The sequence below is a fragment of the Lepidochelys kempii genome, chromosome 26 (genome assembly GCF_965140285.1).
Source record: "Lepidochelys kempii isolate rLepKem1 chromosome 26, rLepKem1.hap1, whole genome shotgun sequence".
NCBI lineage: Eukaryota > Metazoa > Chordata > Testudines > Cheloniidae > Lepidochelys > Lepidochelys kempii.
The window spans coordinates 12,410,160-12,427,491 of record NC_136405.1 but is presented as its reverse complement, the minus strand read 5'-3'; the positions used below and the strand labels follow the sequence as shown (position 1 = coordinate 12,427,491).

The window sequence follows — 17,332 nt, the reverse complement described above, 5'->3', positions numbered from 1 at the left end:
TCCCTGACAACAAATATCCATTGGTTCTCGCTGGGTCCAGTTCTAAAGGGGTTTGTTATTTCAGTGAGTGAGGCCAAGATTTTCAGACGTGATGCCAGGTGCCTCACTAAGACATCCCATTGAACGGAACCTGCTCATTCGTACACCTTAACAGTGTCACACCAGAATGGCTCCCACAACAGGTGGGTGAGGGATTTTTTTATAAGGTGGTAGTCACAGAGAATAAAATGTACTGTTTAGATGTTACTTCATGGCAGAGTTTGAGGTCCTTTCTCCTTCATTTATCTGTCCACCCCAGTGACCCAGGCAACATTGCCCATCCTTCTTCACTGGAGCTTGCAGATGAGAGTTCTGGGAATGATTATACATAGCAGTCGTGTTAACAGCTAACCCAGCCCCTCCTAGCAGCTTGGATTTCAGAGCAGTCTCAGCACAGCCAGACCCAGAGGAGAGAGAAAGGGAAAGGGGCCTGTGCTCTGTGGCTGAGCAGGCATCAACTCTCCAGCTACAGCCTCCCAATCATAATAAAGCCCCATGGAGCTCCTGAAACTCAGCAAGCTCCCCCTTTCCCATGCTGCCACAATCCCAGTGTTTCGGGCCACTCTCCTTCCAAGGGTTTCCTAAAAAAGAAAATCCCATCGGAGGCTGGTCCCTTTCCCCACCTTAATCTTCAATTCCTTGAGCCCTCAGGCCAAGAGGGAGAGGCACCCTGGGGCCATGCCCTGTTTCTCAGCTCTCCGGAGCCACCAATCAAAGGCAGAGATGCCCTGGGGACAAATTGCTCTGTGTTTCAGAAGTAGGTGAAGAAATTAACCCTTTTATCTTAGTTTCCCAGGTGTGAATAAGCGTCCACATTCCACATGTGGAGTAAATGGGGGGGGGGAAAAAGAGGATGAAGATAGATTCAGAGTCACAGCTCGGGTGGTGGTGGCATCCCTGTGACCCATGCTGCTGTCTCACTCCCACCCACCTCGTTGCTTCCCATCCTCCAGCTAGCCTCATTCCATATCTCATCACCACCATCCACCTTGCCTCTTCCTCTAGCCCACAATGCCTCCTCCCCAGCCACCCCCAATCCTGGGGACTATTCCTGTGTCCTAATCCCTATGTCCCAAAGACCCCCCGGTCTTTCCCTGCATCCCATCCACTATGGCCCCACACTCCCTGAACCTCCCTCCCCCTCCGGAGGATTCTTTTTGGCCCTGCCCCTTCAATCAGCCCCATGGACCCTCCACCACTAGGACTCTCCACAGTCGATCACCTGCAAGTGCCACCTTCCTGCCCCTGCAGAGCACAGGACGGGCACCAAGACTTCAGCACCGAGCTCCTGTGACCGCACAGCTTCCCCTCGCTCTCCATATTTATCGGTCACAACATAACTGAGTGGCTTTTCTACATACAATGTAAAATATTCGTTAGCTGTCTCCTCGGCGAGGATTCTGCCACTATTCTGATGGTGTCTGCATGGGCAGACTCTGCATCGCTGCATGATGACACCGGGAGAATCCTGCTGCCAGTTATGTTCCCCAGACAGACTGCTGCAGATTACAGACACCACATGCCTTCTCGGTAGGAAGGGCTGAAAACGGTCACATGGAAAGTACAGCAGCAGCAACAGCTGCAGAGACCCTCTCACTGAGACAGCTCTGCACCTGGGAGGAAGATGAGCTCTGGTGTCTCAAACTCAAATGATCAAGGAACCTACCACTGAGAAATTTTTCCGCATATGCAGTCACCTCGGTTCACTTAGGGTATGTCTACACTTAAACCTCTACAGTGTCTCCGTCAGTGTGGACACTACCAGTGCTGACAGGAGGGGGCCTCCTGTCCGCATAGGCGATGCGCCTCCCTGAGAGGCAGTAGCTAGGTCGATGGAAAAATTCTTCCATTGACCGTGCGCTGTTTATACCAGGGGTTAGGCTGGCATAGCTCCTACTTTCTGGGGTGTGGATTTTTCACACCCAGTGAGATGCAGCTGTGCGGATGTGACTTCCCAGTGTAGACCAGCCCTAACTCCTCTCAACCAACAGAACCACATCATGCAGATTAAGTGGAGGGGGAAGGGCGATTAGCTCTGATTTTACAAATGATACTACTTAAGAATGACCTGAACCAATTACATCTGATTAATAACTTTGCTCGATTACTATCTAATTCCTTTAAATGTAAGGTACATATGAAAATTTTGAAATGTTTTTCCATTGAGATAATTTGAGCCAAAAAATTAGACAAGCTGAATTACAAAATAATGTTGGTCAGATTCTGAATTTCACCTCCTATCTTTAAGGCACCTGGACTCAACCAGGGAACCCAGTCCATAGTGTAAATCAACGCAGCCCTTGGGGTTACTCTAACTTACATAAGCTTTGAATGACACTCTACTGGTCCAATGTACATGGTGGATAGTGCGCTCTACCAACAATCTCTCCCTCCTCCAATACACCCTTAGCACATCATATGCCAGAAATTGCAAAGGCGGGGGCATTGTATGGCCATTATTCCAACCCTCTGCCACCCTGAGAATTTCCCCCTCCATTGTGAGAAATCCAGCTGCTTTCCCCACCCCCATAGGCTGCTGGAACAACATAAAAGGACTGGAATGTAGCCAATAGACAGTTTTAAAAACCTAGTAAGTTAATTGTGTTCTGAAGAACAACGGAGTGAAATTTGGAATCTTAATTCACTGCGTAAAACCATAATTTTAGTCCTGACTTCAGTGAAAATCTCAGCCTTAACAAGGGAGGTGCCTGCCTGTTCATGGGTGTCTAGCAGGCAGAGCAAGAAACAGGTGTCCAGACTCCTGGGTTCTGTTCCCACCTCTGCTACTGTCTTGCAGGGCAAGCCATTTAACCTCTCTACTGAGTTTGTAAAATTGGCTTCCTAAAAAAACTAATTAAGTCTGGTATCTTTCACGCCTTTAAGATTGCACAAAAGCAACAGTCAGATGGGTTGAAAGAACTCTGTGTAGCATGTATGACAGTGAAGGAAGCCAAGTGGAGGATATTTACACTACAAACTGGATCCAAAGAAAGCCTGATATTGCATGGGAACAACAATCCTAACATGAACCGACATTCAGACCCATGAATATGTAATTAATAACAGAATATTGCCACGTCCAGATGAACTACTTATATCAAACGGTATTTCTCAACCAGTGTGTGTATGTGTGTTTGTGTGTTACAAAAGGTAATCAGTGGGGTTGCGAGGCATTGAAAATTTTCTTACAATCTAAAGTAAAGAAAAATTTGCTCCCCCACCCCATGTACACCCTTTCTTTTCAAAGTCCTTTCTGTCAGCCCCTCAAAAAAAAACCAGTTATATCAACTCATTGTTATCATTGATACACTTTTTACTTTTATTGCAAATATAAAGGGCTTGTGAAAAGTTTTTACGTCATATAAAGGATCATCAGCCTGAAAAGGTTGAGAAATACTGGTATCAAAACCTATTTTCTGTTTCAAATAGGGATTGGGGAAAAACTTCAAGGAAATCCAGACACCACAGAGGAACCTTTCCAATGAATGATCAGACCCTTCTGGCTGAAATGGAAAGAATGCTGCAAACTGTCAGTGGCAGAAGTCATTGGCGATTAGTAAATGATTTTAATCTTGAGCCTGAAGAAATGTGACAGTACAGATTGTGAGAATTTGTAGCTTAAGCTCCCCCCTCCCAATCACTTATAGCTATGTTATTTCAGAGGCGTCTCACCAAATGGTCTATGTAAGACACTATGGGAATTGAACATTCCTCAGTGGTTGGCTTTGTAAATATTTCCAAGAATCATGCACACATAAAACCAACACAGAGACAAGATGGCTCGTGGGATGGATAATAGGATTGCCAAGCCTTCTGCCTCTAAATCTGTGGGTTTGGATCCAGATCAATAGTGCGTGAAAGTTATCATCTGATAGCTCTTTGGTAGCCTACATGAAGTGAGTTTAGAGGTCTTAGCCTGGCTGTCAAGTGGCTCTTCAATTGGCAGCTTTCATGGTAGCCACAGTAGAGGTATAAGGGACCAAGCAGAGTGAATGTCCCCCTGGAAACAGTCCCTTTACATCAGGGCAATGGTGCTGGAACAATTTGTATAGTGGGGGTGTTGAGAGCCATTGAACCAAACAGTACATTATATATATATGATGGAAACCACTTCAAGCCAGGGGGTGCTCATGCACCCCTAGTTTCAGCACCTGTGCATCATTGGTGGGGCATTGTACCAATGTCCTGGGCCTACTTTAATAAATAGGCTATTTAGTTATGCTCTGAAGGAAGTGGATTAATGTCTCCATGCTTATCTAGCCAATATGTTTAACCAAACAACATTTGTTTTAAAAGAAAAACCTCATGAAATATTTTAGGGAAAATTCCCATGCCATGCAATATATTCAATGTTGCCATGTAGTAAGTGAGCGAAAGTTCTGTGGCTTTAGCCCAAGAAGCAGACTGCAGTTCAAGGAACTAAGTCATGCAACAAAACTCAGAGAGCACTCTTTTGGGAAAAGCAAAATATTTGGCTATCTGTAGCTCAAACCTTTTGCAATTGCCAGCAGGGAAGTTGTCAAGAACAGCCTGGCAGTTTCAAGGCAAAAACATTAATTTGAGAGCAAGTTGATGAAAAATTAGTTTGAACAAGGGTATTATTTTGATGGCTTGCTGCCAAACGCTGCATACAACAATCAGATCAAAATCACACTGTCAACCTCCTGAATTCTTGTGTAAATTAATGAAACAAGACTTGGGTCGAAATCCTGGTCCCATTAAAGTCAATGGGAAAACTCATTAATGTGAGTGGAGTCAGGCTTTTACCCTTGCTGAGAGAGAGACACAAACAAAAAATACTATATCACTGCTAAGAGAGAGAAATATTTTAATTAGAAAAGCATCAAACTAGGAAATAACCATGAAGCACAATTATCCAGAAACAAATCTTATGAGTGAGACCATTAGCATTGGGCTTCTAATTCAGCAGACATAGGGTGCTAAAGTGTTTGACTTTTATATCCTTAAAGCTACTTCAGGTTGGCTTGTTCCTGCATCTATCTTCCTCCACTCAAACTTTTGTTCAAGGTCAGAGTGAAGTCTTAATTTTATTTTAAACAAATCCATTAACACAGGGCTATAATTCAACTCATTTTCTCAAACCCATTGTGGTCTCTGGTCTTGCAGGTTGCTTGACTAGAAATTCAAGAGAATGTACTGTACCCACAGTAAGCATCTCCAGAAGTACAGACAGAAGGATTGTTTAAGTGCAAAGGAAAAAAAAGGGCTTTAATCTTTTTTGGATTGCTTTAATTTTGCAACATTTCTGTATCTGTCTTTCATCCTCCTAGGTTTCTTATTAACGTGGGTTTTTTCTCCTGTCCATCACACACACACACACACACATCATACAAAATGAGAGCTGTCAACCTATTCTCAAAACAAGATTGAGGCAAATAGTTTGTATTCGTAGTTACAGCTCAAGGGTAAGTGACAGAAGCATATTTAGCTCATCAGTCTCGTTTGCAAAACACAGCTATGACTTCGTTTTCAAAACATGAAAATAATTCATGAAGTTATAAATGTGAGCAGCCATGAAAGGCCACATGATTCACCCAGTTTGACTTTCTGCATTTTGCCAGGCTTCTCCCTAGTTCATTAATTGGATCTGCTCTTGATTATCTCCAGAGAAGGGCCTCAGCCACTTCCCATTGTAATCTATTGAAACGTTCAATTGTTTTAACTGCTAAAAACCTGAACTATAGAATAATTAGCTTCAGATCAGTGCTTCTTGACTAATCAGCTTCTGGAATTCAATAGACCCTTACATCATTTATACTTCTTTAAAGATATTTATAGGTGGCCTTTGTATTTGCATTACATTCTTCTTTTTGCAGAATAAAAAGTTTGAAGAACGATGTAAACCACTTTATAAATCCTAAATTTTAAGTTACTGTTATTAAGACACAAGAGTTACAGAGTAGAGCCAGAAGACCTTGAGAGGCAAGCCTATCAGATTATACAATCTAAGAAATCTGGGTTTTGTCAGTGCTTAGATGGAAGTCAAAGAAACAAAGAACCAATTACTGCAATTACTACTGACACATTGTTTGGGCCATTTAAAACTAGCCTGGACTAGTTAAAGTAGAACATTCTTGCACCAAAGGCCTGAACTAGATGACTTAATACTAGGGGCATTGCTTTTGAAGACATTTCATGGCATGGTTTTTAAAAATGCCGAACACCTGCAGCTCCCAATGACTTCAGTAGCATTTGTGAGTATTTGGGATTTCTGGAAGTCAGGTAATTCATTCTTTGGCTTAGTTATTATATCTGGGTCCCTTGCAGTTTCTGGTAGATTTTAAAGTTTTCATGGTACATTTTGAAAGGAGAGCAAGTCTTGTGTCCTGTCCAACACTTCCTCTCTCAATGAAGCAGTTTGATCCTAAAACCCAAGGCTGTGAGTGAGTTTTCACTAAATGCACAATAGGTCATGTTTTTGGCAATACAGCCGTTACAGCATCAGTATGTGTCTCATTGCTCTGGGATACCTTAAACATGAAAGGCATCATATACCATCAAATTCAATTCCAGAAGAGCAGTGTGGTGCAGATCCTCAACAAAATATCAGGAAAATGATAACTTACAGAATCTGAAGTAAATACCTATTGTGTTTTACCAATCTGTCAATAAAAGTATTTGATTAAATTACTAGGGTAACTGAATTTTGACTACTAGTCTGTCTGTTAAAGGACCAGCTTTATGAACAGATCCAGTCTGGAATATGATTAGCAATGCTATATTTTGTGAGTGTGTACACACTGACACACACACAATATGTAGTTAACTATACACATAATTAATAGCTATTAACTATCAGCAGTTTAGTATTCAGTGTTTTATCCAGACATCTCAAAACATTTTTCAGATGGATGAATCAAGGAATAGATAGATTAAGTGATAGTCAAACCAAAGAACAGAAGATAGGTCAAGTGATTGCAAACCAAATAACAGAATGCAAGAAACTTGACTCTGTCTCTTGCTTTTAGACTATAATTTTTTCCTCAGTGCTTTTCTTTGTCTTTTGAACTCTTGGAAACAATTTCAACAATTTATGCAAGCTATAAGGAGTTTGGGAAACTAATCAACTCCTCATGATTAGGAGGATTGATTGGGTTTTACAAAACCCTCTTAATTTGCATTATGACAAAGCCTGTTTTGGGGAAAGTTTCCAGTAAAAAACTAGAGAAAAAATCTGAAATCTTATAGAAAATGTAAGGACAGTCTAGGTTATGAGGTCAGCTGAAAATAAAAATGTTCTAAATTAGGGGAAGTCACTATGAAAGGCCTACATTTCTTCTTCTAAGTTCACCGTTTCAAAAAGCATGGTCTGAGAGCACTGCAGCCAAGGTCACAAGGAGCCTTGAATACATACATTAAGATTCTGCAATTAAAACTTGAAGGTTATAGCAGCCTCAAAGCCAACCAGGTGTTGCACATGGTGGTTAAACTGATGCAACCCTGTATATCCCCTAGCAAACTCTTTCTACATAGGAAAGGCAAAGAGAGGCTCCCCTACATCAGGGAAATTCTCAGGTGTGAGTTTAAGGCAGCCTTATATGTCCACTGTTCCAAGATGGTGCTAAGGGGCTGATGATCTGAGGCCATCTTCATTAGATAAACCCAACTCAGGCAGAGGTCTCCCTAGATCAAACACTGCATAATGTCATGCCCCATCATGCATTTGCTTTTATGTAGACCTTTTTGGAGAGCTGCTTCTACTTCAATTGTCCCAAAATCATAAGCAGAAACACAGAGGCACTATTCCCAGGATTTAGAGCAAGAAGGTTTACTGCACCCATCCAAATGCTAATTGAGCACTTGCATTATATAGAGAGAGTGCAATAGATTGTATAGGTCTCTGGCAAGACAAGAAAAAAATAACACTTAGGACTTATCTATAATCTATTCAAGTGCTTTACAAAAGAAGATCAGTATCAATATCCCTATTTTATAGTCGGGGAAACAAACACACAGATGTGAAAAGACTTGCACAAAGTCCTTCAGCAAACCAGCAGCAGACAAGAATAGAAGCCTGGCTCCCTGTCCAGTGCTCTATCTACAAGACCATGCTGTGAAACTTAAAATATTTATCAGGTGTAACAAAACTTGGAAAACTGCAAAGCACTATAGGTAGGCTAAATATTATTGCTAACAAGGCAATCCAAGACAATTTGTTCTTTTCTTAGCGTCTAGAGAGCGTCTCATAAATGCTGTTGAGCGTGTCAATTGTAGGTAGGAGCCCGACCTGTTGATCACACAGCAGGTTATTCCGATCATCTTGCCTCAGTCTGAATTTGCTGTAAAACAATTGAACCTGCCCTAGGCGCCTCAGAGATGCAACAAGCTTCCTCTTGTTGGGAAAGAGCCAAGGGCCACATGGAGAATGTAATTGACACCGTAGTTTGCTATTTCAATTAAATGGATAGCAGGGAATCAGGACAGAACTAGCCAGGAGATGAAATGCCTTTGGAGTGTTTCTGGCTATTGTTCAAATAACAAAAAGTGTTACTGCTTGCTGCAGAGTTGGGCAGGAGATCAGAACAACCACTTACACGCCAGTTTTTCCATGTGGAGGGGCGAGAAATTAACAGCTTTTAGCTGGTTTTATCACCTGCAAATTATCTTCTACGTTGAATTCTCTAGTGTTTGAAATATGAATTAGTTGCCTAAAATATATGCCTGGCTGTGAACGGCCAAAATAACTGTGGAATCAGAGGGAAAGAAACAGAACCCTGAAAGGGAGTAGCGACAATGGAGTAGAGAGGAAAACAAATCAATTGTGTTGTAGATGCTCGCTACATATATCAACTTTACAGGGTGTTATGCTGGATTAACCATTCCCCGCGTCTGGGACATTAGGGCACCACCAGGGCCCCTGTCAGAGTGAGAAGAGGAAGCTCCTTTCTTTTTTGACAGCAGCTCTGCAAAGAAATATCTTCAAAATGAGAATCAAACCCTGATTTCCAGTATAACAATGCAGAACACTAACAAGAAAGCAAACAGACAAACTGACGTCTGTATTAACCTGTGTGTCCTTTCCCCACACCTGTCTCTGTGCCCTTTTACGCTGACCCACGCCACCACACCACCACCTTCTCAAAACTTTCTTCTTTCAGGCAACCTATAGTTTATAATCAGATGTGAAAAAGAAACCTACATTGAAACACAATGTGTTTCAGATCTTTCTAGTCACCATGCTCATTGTCTTCGCTTTCACCCATCACGTCTCTTCCATCTGTTATTTACTCTTTTTCGTATATATTGTATGCAGTTTTGGGCAGGAATCCATTTTTATTATTTATACCTTTATAGAAACCAAGGCCCCAATCAGGAATGGAGCCCCTTTGCGCTTGATGCTGTACAAAACACATAAAAGTCACTGCTTTGAGTACTTACACTGTAATTAGACAAAAGACAGTCCAAAGGTGGAGTAGGCTATGTCATACAACATACAGGCAAAGTCTTCAGGGTGCTGGTATGTTACTTTCTTTTCTTTTGTAATTACTATTATGGGATTGGGTGAGGGAAAGTAAATAGGAGCAAAGGAGAGGGGAGAAGAAAAGACACGAAAGACAGTGAAGAGGGAATGGAGAAGGAAGAAGGTTCAGTTTGTTTTGTAACACACCACTTGAATCTATGGCATTGGGATAGCACCATTTGCATTTATGTAAAGTAAATAAATAAAAACAGACCTGTAATATTCTGGGCAGCATGTGCTGTTTGTTCTCTTCCACATATATTGTAGGTAGCATCTCTGCACCTAAGAGATGAATCATATAGGTTAGACAAAGAACAATCTTCACTGACAAGATGTACAGCTTCTTAAAAAAAACCCCTAAAAAACAAAAAAAACCCACTTTGCCAAAATGAACAGTATTTCTCCCAAGATCTAACTGCACAGAACTTGCAAGACTACCAGCAAAATTTGCCTCTAAAGAACAGAAAAATAGAAGAACAGAAGAGGAAAGTGTTGAGGACATTACATGCAGTCAGAGCTCACTGTACCTTTGGCCGTTAGAAGGAACTGATGGGAGGTAAAAAAGACCACAATCCCATTTAGACCCTCAGAATCCACACAATGGGGAGGGATGAGGGTGTCCCACGGACACTGCTCCCCAAAGATTCCGGGATGACCGTGCAGGCATCTTGATCCCACAAGTGGATATACACACAGAAGCCACTCAAAGAAGAGCTCTTACACCCTAAAATCATTTTGTCGCTGCTGTTCAAATCTCTATATTGACTTTTCTAAGCAAGGTCCCCCCAAACACACACACACACACACTCACACAGATGGGTGACGACATAATCACAAAGATCTTGCAGAATTTGCACGGGCAGGAACGGCATTGTTTGTGTGAAATGTGCCTTTTTTTTTTTGGCGACAAATTACTGGAAAAAGCTTTTGTTAAGGGTGAAGCATTATTAACAGCTAAGCTTGTCCTGCTGTGGCAGTATACCAAATGTTGAACTTGGAACCGTAACACACCTCCTTAGGGAAAGACTTTTAAGCAGAGATTCCCAGCTTTTTCAAACCATGATTACGCGTTCAACATTCATACCTGTTACTCCTCAGATGTGTCCCACAATCCTTTGCGCTGATTCCCACAGCACTGCGGACACAGCCATATCAGTAGATCCTGACGAGGTGCTGTGGGAAGCAGTATGTTGGTTTATAATGCAGTAAATTGAGGCTCTGGAAATGACTCTTGCAAACAGCTGAGACAAATCCACGGCATCTCAACCTCAGAGACATGGAGTAGCAGAGTGCTAACATCTCTTTGTCACAAAAAACAAACAACCCCCCCCGCCCCCCGACACCCACACATTGTTGGAAACCACTGCCCCTGGAGAAGCCCTCATGAACCAGCTGTCACCAATGGGTATCAAAAGTTTGCTTAGATTTATTTCTGCCTCCTAATGCCATGCAGGAAAACCGGAAGGAGATAATGTCTGTACGGATCCCTGTGCAGTATTCAACTACCATTCCCACATCGTTAATAGTCCTCCGACACCTGGTGCAGCCCCAGGGATACAGGGAAAACCAGGACTATCTGTAGTGGTCCGGTGGTCGGTTGCTGTCCTCTTCTTCCTCCTTGACTCCCAGACTCCCTCCAGAGCTGTGCTCCCAAGGACTCCTTGGTCACATTGTCCCCTAACGTCCCTGCAGGGAGGGGTGATGCACACCTATGCTGAACATACATACACTCGTAGGTTGTACTGACTCTCTGCCAGAGACTCTCTGAAGGGCTGGAGGAGTGATTTGTCTCTTCCCCGCCTTACACCTGGACCTTCCAGTCTCTGCCTGGCTGCACAGAGGGGCCTTGGAAAGGGGAAGAGGAAGGAAAACAAGCTCAGAGGTGGCTGTTCCCCTCCCCTTTCTAATGTCAGGAGACGATCCACACACAGAGGCTCGCCATTGCACCCAGATTCAGAGGCAGGGAGTGGAATAATAATCATAGAATCATAGATTTTAAGGTCAGAAGGGACCACTATGATAGTCTAGTCTGACCTCCTCCACAACACATGCCACAGAATCTCACCCACCCACTCCTGTAACAAACCCCTAACTTATGTCTGAGCTATTGAAATCTTCAAATCGTGGTTTAAAGACTTCAAGGTGCAGAGAATCCTCCAGCAAGTGACCTATGCCCCACGCTGCAGAGGAAGGCAAAAAAAAACCCCTGGCCTCTGCCAATCTGCCCTGGAGGAAAATTCCTTCCTGACCCCAAATATGGTGATCAGCTAAACCCTGAGCATGTAGGCAAGACTCATCAGCCAGACACCCAGGAAAGAATTCTCTGTAGTAACTCAGATCCCACCCCATCTAACATCCCATCACAGGCCATTGGGCATATCTACTGCTAATAGTTGAAGATCAATTAATTGCCAGAATTAGGCTATCTCCTCCATAAATTTATCAAGCTTAGTCTTGAAGCCAGATATGTCTTTTGCCCCCACTGCTTCCCTTGGAAGGCTGTTCCAGAACTTCACTCCTCCGAAGGTTAGAAACCTTTGTCTGACTGGGGGGCCACAAAATGAACGGAAGTAACTGATGTGGTGGCCGAAATTCTGATTCCCCCTCAGTCACTCTGCAGCAACTGCTCCACCCCAAGGAGAAATCCAGTAGAAGCCACCCTGGCTTTCAAACAATTCCATAAACAGGCAGAGGCTGCTTGGTGCTGCTTCTGCTGAAGCATCACCACAACAATGCGTTGGGACAAGATCGATCTGCTAAGGTGCTTTTAATCACCCCGGGACAAAGCACGTCATATCTGGTTGTAGCAAAGTGAGACCCACCGGTGTGGTGCCTCCTGCTGGTTATCCTGTGAATTAGCTCGATTCCAGCTCAGAGCGCCCTCTGCTGGCCAATGTCTCGCTTGCCTCAGGCCCCCCGTGTCCCTCCCGGACCCCGGTACCCCTTACCCTGGGGTTCTGCCCTCTGCAGTACCCCTGCTCCGCTCTGCTCCAGGAACCCTTTTCTCCCCAGCAGCTAGGTCCTTCTCTCTCCACAACTGGAGAGAGACTGACCCAGCTCCTCCCTGAGCCCTTATAACAGGGCGAGGTGTGGCCTGATTGGGGCGTGGCCCCAGCTGTGGCTGCTTCCCCAGCCAGTCTAGCCTTTCTTCTAGGAGTGGGGTAACTGCCCCGCTACATAGGGCATTAGCTTAGCAACATTTGAGACGGTGCCCAAAGCAGTAAGTCAAAAAAGCAACAGCAGCAATGCATAATTGGGCTTAAATTGCTCAGAAAAATCCTTCAATTTAACAGTGCTCCATTTAATTTGGTTACATCATCAGGAACAGGACAATCTGTGTTACAGGTAACTGCCGCTCATTTTGATCACTTTTGGCAGCTATTTCTGGGTGGCTATTAGACTATTTCCATTAAATAAGGAAGACCAACATTTCGAAGGAAACGAAGGGAAAAGCGTTTAGAGGAAGATTCATGGCAATAAAAAGGAAGACTTTCAAGGAAAATCCAAGTGACTGGGGAGATGGTGCTGGTGAGTCAGTGGACGGCACTCTGCCTTGGGAGTCGGTATCGAACCAGTGCTGTGTGGCGTCTCTCTAGCTCTTGCCTCTTCCTGCAATTTCTAATGAAAAAAGCATCCATTCATTCTTCACCACTTTTACCACTTGTCAGGCCCCCGTTGGAATAGAAAATGTCCTACCCAATTGTTTCATTTCTGAGCAAGGACATCACCCCAATGTGGACGCAAACAGCTTGCTCCCCCTTTTCTTCAGACTCTGCAGGCCTTGCTGTTGCCAAGCAACGGCAGTTGGGCCTGCTCTCAACTACAGCCTGTTAGAAGAGTTCTTCCGAAGCTGTAGCAATATTCAGCCTAATTAATGTTCAACATCAACTCCAATTACGTGCGCTGTTCTTCCACACGATGAAGGGCCACCATGACGGGCAGTCTTCTCCAGTGCTCACTCATCTGCTGTTTACTAGCATCGGGCATGGTGAAAGTACAATAAACTACCCCCCAAGCTACTTTAGGCAGCATAAGATGGTATATTTGCCATTACCCCTTTGAGGGTTGTCTTCTCACTTATTGTACGACTGTGGGGCCAGAGTTTTCCTGTGAAATAATCAATCTTCTTTTTAGTACCTAGCACTGAACCTCCAATCGTTCATATTGTGGCCAGTGACACTGAGTTGCTGAAGATGCTGTCCAGTTTGCTATCTGAAGAGTTTGAGGGAATTACCCTATCCTGTGCCAGAGATGCAACAGCTGCATCCACCTTTTGCAAGATGAGCTGAGCTTTTAAAGCTCCTGGATCTTATAGAATTTTAAAGCCTGTTTGCTTAAACATTTGCCTTTAGCTAGGTTCTCATTCCCCTCCAATCACCCCCTTGGAGGGCTAGTGAAAAGGTAAGGCTGTTTTGATTTTGGCCTTTGATGACGGCTAGCTGCCAATTTTTTCCTCTACACAGTATCAAATTTGTCAGGAAGAAAAAAAAGTCTTGATTTTCTGAGTCCTCGTCTTTTCCAGATCCAGAAAATTCTCCATCCACTGCAGAGGAGCTGAACACAAGAACAGCCATACTGGGACAGACCAAAGGTCCATCTAGCCCAGTATCCTGTCTTCCGACAGTGGCAAATGCCAGGTGCTTCAGAGGGAGGGAATGAACAGAACAGGGAATCATCAAGTGATCCATCCCCTGTTGCCCATTCCCAGCTCCTGGCAAACAGAGGCTAAGGACACTATTCCTGCCCATCCTGGCTAAAAGCCATTGATGGACCTATCCTCCATGAATTTATCTAGTTCTTTTTTGAACCGTGCTATAGTCTTGGGCTTCACAACATCCTCTGGCAAGGAGTTCCACAGGTTGACTGTGCTGGAACTAGAGAGACATTTTCGCATCTGACATTTCTTTGATTTTTATCTCTTGGTTAAAAAAAATCTGTTTCCTTTTCTTTGCTCTTATCAGGCACCATGGCAGATCTTGCAAAACATCTTCCTTGAGAAATGTCAACTTCTGATTCATCTTCAATAGATATAAGTTCAGAAAGCAGATGACTGGAATGCATTGCCTGAGCTACATCTTCAAAGCCCACCAAGGCACTGGCCCAAGTTACCAGAAAGAAATGCACAGGGATCTGACCTCCCCAACAGCTTTGTTCCACTGGCAACATGAAACGTGTCGACCTTAAAAATGACATGTGTACGGTTTTCTTGCCAGTAGGCCTACGGCTATAAAACATGATTCTGGAAAAGGTCAGGATGACCTAGCCTTCTCTCAATAACACCACCTAAACAACAGAAATAGAACCACCAAACAATATAGAAAATAAACTTAGTCCAGAACCTGTAGATGGGAGGGGAAAAGAGTGTGTGCGTCCACTCTATAATTTTAGGAGGAATTCAGAGAGATAATATGGTGATGGGACCCATATTAATTTATTTTAAAAATCAAATAGGTTAGACTGATATACAACCTTTCACCTCTTGGTCTGACTTAGTCTATGACCACGTCTTTAAGAACATTAGCAAGTTTTCCTCTTAAAAAAACCTGAGCCCAATGTAAGCCTACATGTCTCATGTATTCTTTTACACAGAATTTCTCTATCATATGTGACATTATTGACATGAACTGGGACCGTATAGATCATTGTTACAACCAAAGTCCTGTAGTGGCACCAAATCTTGTATAAAGGGGGTCAAATAAGGTGGCTAAGACAAGGTTATTGTTTGCTGGTTATGATTATGCCACTGTACGCATGTATCATTTTGTAGTTGAAGTTGTGAATATTGTCTCTATACTGTCTGTATTTTGTATTTGGGTGACATCCCAAACAAGTTGGTGTCAGCTCTGCCTAGCCTGCTTGATGGCTCATTAAGGACCATCAGCTATACAATTGACCCATTCAGGGAAGACAGACATACCTTGTGACTCAGCAAGGTATGCAGGGACCTGCTTATGGACAGAACTCTAAGGTTTTTCTATGCCATGTGCTGAATAGGGTTCCTTGGGACAAAGAAAGCAAAGACCACATGGCAAGAGACTATAAAGGGCTGATGCCTCATCTCCATCTTGTCTTCAGTCCTGCTTCTTATCTCTGGAGAGACTTTGCTACAAACGGAAACTTTAAACAAAGGACTGATGACCCATCCCCGCTGTGGATGTACTCCAGAGACTTGATTTGAACCTGCAGTTTATTTCATCACTGCTACAAGCCTGAACCAAGAACTTTGCCATTACTGTATGTAATTGATTCCATTTCTAGCTCTCATCTATATCTTTTTCCTTTTATGAATAAACCTTTAGATTTTAGATTCTAAAGGATTGGCAACAGCCTGATTTGTGGGTAAGATCTAATTTGTATATTGACCTGGGTCTGGGGCTTGGTCCTTTGGGATCGAGAGAACCCTTTTTCTTTTACTGCGGTATTGGTTTTCAAAACCATTCATCCCCATAACAAGTGGCACTGGTGGTGATACTGGGAAACTGGAGTGTCTAAGGGAATTGCTTGTATGACTTCTGGTTAGCCAGTGGGGTAAAACCGAAGTCTTCTCTGTTTGGCTGGTATGATTTGCCTTGGTGTGCAAAGGAACCCCAGCCTTGGGCTGTAACTGCCCTGCTTGAAGCAATTTGTCCTGAATTGGCACTCGCAGTTGGGTCCCACCAGAACCTGCATCGTTACACCATATAACTTTTCTTGGCATTTCTACACCATTGATCTAGTTCTTCTTATCCCAACGCTTGTATTGTATTGCATGAGCTTTTTTTTTTTTTATAATATATTAATTGCTTAAGACAGTTGTCATGTGAAAGTTGTGGACTGCTACCCCTGGAGGGAGATTAAGGTCCACTTATCTATACCAGGGGTATATTGCATAAGTACAACAAGCTATTAGCCTGCCAATGGGCCTCAACCTGCACCATCCACCTCTAGGATGTTAACAAAAATTCACTTTCTACAGCCCTTTCAGTCTTTGTTCTCAGTGCTGACATTGCAAAACAAGGAGCCAATTAGGGCCACATGCACAGGTAGCTTTGGGGATGTAGACAGCTATTCACTAGGAACCTGGGACCAGCAAATTAATTTCATATATATTAAAATGGCCAGGTGGTTAATGACTTTCAGTTACCACTGACCTGGGATAATTTTGAAATCATGGCCTTCAGATGAAAGTATCTTTCCTCTTGTTAGTCATTTAAACCATCTTGTACCCCTGGAAGATCCTCTTCTGGATTATGTGATGGGGATGAAGCTGGTGGGTGGGTGGAACACGGTTTTGTCAGTGGGTTTCCTAAACCTGTATGGATAAGTGTCACTGCCCAAAAGCCAACTAACATGGTCCCATTCCTTGTGGATCTCTGTACTGGAAGCTTCAAGAAGCAAATTTGTTTCCTCATTAGAAACACATACATAGATACGGCCAGATTGAGTAAAGGCAGGGATAAAATCAAGAGCTGATGAGCTGCAATAGTGTGACATTTTTTGCTCCTCTTATAGGCATGGAAGAGACAAGGACTGGAGAGTTTTATTGAATATTTTAAACGATGTGCCCCTGGCTGTAAAATACTCTACCACCTTTCAGGTATCGAACAGCCCTTTGCAGATGGATTAGCTGCCACCCAGATCTGTACAGAGATGGAGACACACAGACAGGTTGAACTCTCCACAAGAGCCATAAGCTGCGAGATAGCCCATCCCACACAAGCAGTTCAAATGAAGCAAATCCCAGAAGTTCAGCTTGTGTGGGGAACAGCACTGTTACCAACAAAAAAAAGTTTTACCATTGTTTTAAAAACAAATGGGCCGTGTTTATCCCTG

At 43.3% G+C, this 17,332-nt stretch overlaps 1 protein-coding gene across 1 annotated transcript in view; it reads right to left on the bottom strand.

Annotated features, from left to right (window-relative positions):
- Nucleotides 1–9,780, bottom strand: part of LOC140903633 (tetraspanin-15) — a 296,009-nt gene extending 286,229 nt beyond the window's left edge. Inside the window, exon 1 of the mRNA XM_073325200.2 lies at nt 9,735–9,780. The gene's annotated coding sequence lies outside the window, so the exon portion shown is untranslated. The remainder of the gene's footprint in view (nt 1–9,734) is intronic.
- Between the last annotated feature and the right edge of the window lie 7,552 nt (nt 9,781–17,332).